This window comes from Atta cephalotes (assembly GCF_000143395.1).
Source record: "Atta cephalotes unplaced genomic scaffold scaffold00030, whole genome shotgun sequence".
In the NCBI taxonomy this organism is placed as follows: domain Eukaryota; kingdom Metazoa; phylum Arthropoda; class Insecta; order Hymenoptera; family Formicidae; genus Atta; species Atta cephalotes.
In genome coordinates, this window is record NW_012130094.1 from 1,473,052 (window position 1) to 1,475,254 (window position 2,203).

Sequence of the window (2,203 nt, forward strand, 5' to 3'; positions counted from 1 at the left end):
TATATATATATATATATATATATATATATATGTATATATATTTTTATACGCGCGACTAATATTGATATGTATCAGTATATTCTATGATTTCAAATATTACACATAATAAAACATTTATACAAAATGTATTAAGGATTTCGTTGTCATAAATTTTTATCTGAATTTCAATTTTCAAGTTTTTTTTTAATATTTTATAAAATTTGGAGAATTTGTAATGATATCAATTCAATTAATCTTAAATATCATAAACAATATTATCGCGCGTAAATAACACAAGAATGAGATACAAATGAAGAATAATAATTTATATTGCGCAAAGTATTGCAGAATTCGCCAGCTATAAGAAAATTTCAATAGGTGCGATCTCGCGATTTGTGTTAACTTGTTTTACAAGGGGTTTTATAACACTAAACTGTACATACACCCTCGTAATAACACTTAATAATCGGTTGATGATTCTCTATGCATTGAATTGACTAAAACAACTTTTCTCTTTTTATATATTTGTACAATATATTTTCATATTTGAAAAATATATCTCCCTGCCTATGTTGTTAAACATCTTGCCTCATATAAAATGCTCAAATAATGGAAAATGTAAAGGATTTGCCTTTACATAATTCAGTCTCTGGTACTCGCGGGAAAGTTTCTCTCTAGCGTATGATCTCCTGGAGTCAACTTTATAGGGCAAAACTAAACAATTGGATAACTATTCGACACATACTTTTTTCTATATAATTATACAGAATGGCTTCTATTATATCAATTGCTTCTGAGATCTTCAATATCTCGTAACATTAAACTACATTGTGTACTTTTTGTAGAAATAGATAATAAAAACCATTCTTATAACATGTATAATGTGTCCAGCTTTGCCACTGAAAGTTGTTGAACTTGTAAATTTGAAAGTTGTTCAACTTGTAAATTTTTGCCTGCTTATTGCTGTTAAAAATCGAAAGATAAATGCCAAGCATTTTTCTCTCTTTTTTATCAATATATATACATCCGATGCATACATAATTTTGATAATATAAATTCTTTATCGTAATAGATTTATGCGACATGTAACTTAAAATATCTTAATATCATGTAGCAAAGATAAACTAAATTAAAAATAACAACGTGAGCAGTGATGTGAATGGGATTATACAAGTATAACACAATAATGATATATTAATTGCTGTTTAAAATTACCTACAATGTGATGATAATTCCATAAACATTTATGTTGAAGGATATGCATTATTTCATTGTTAGTAAGATGTAATCAAATGTTGATTTTTTGTCACTCAATTTACGATAATTATATAATATCATATGTAATAATAAAGATAATTTCTTTTAATTCATATTAAAATTACATAATTAGTGAATCCTTAAACAATTCATATTGGATTGTAATCACGTATGAATTGATGTTGAATCGTACACAATAGTTTTTCTATATCGATTTTGTGCGTAGATTCAATTCAATTCAGTTTTTCATGATAAAAGAAATGCTAAAATATATTTTCCTATCTATACATTTCTTTCTACGAAAGAGAATTAATAATCGTAATTTCTCCTGCCGTAATAATTGTAAGAGGGAAGCACTTAATAATATCCACTAATGATTCATTTTTTCCTCGCAATTCCTATGCTGCCGTCATTTTTACATACACGTTTTTAGTTACAATATTAGTGTAATGGTTATTTTTCATAATCTATTTTAATTATAAAAGCATTAACGTTTTCACGCATTGTGTCTATGTCCCAGACAATGTACACATGATGAAAAGTGAATGCTAATTAGATTATGCTCTTCCGAATTTTTTTTCCATAATATTTTCCATATATATTATGGAATATATTTTTATGATACATTTTATCTATAAGGCATAATTCCAATTCTTCCAAGATTAATATACATTATGTATAAAATACACATACGGCAATAATTCCTGCCAAATTTGTTCCCGCATAACACACAAGTAGTATAATGCATATTACAGAAGTTACACGCATTTTTTTGCAAATTACAGGAATGCTGCTTGTCGCCTTTACATTAATTATTGGTTTAGACTTAGACTGTACCAAGCTGCCTCGTAATAATCAGAAAAAATGATTGATTTGCTTGTATGTTATTTGTTATTATTGTACAGTATTCTTTTACTAGATATCGTTTTTAATTTATGTATATATATATATATATATATATATATAA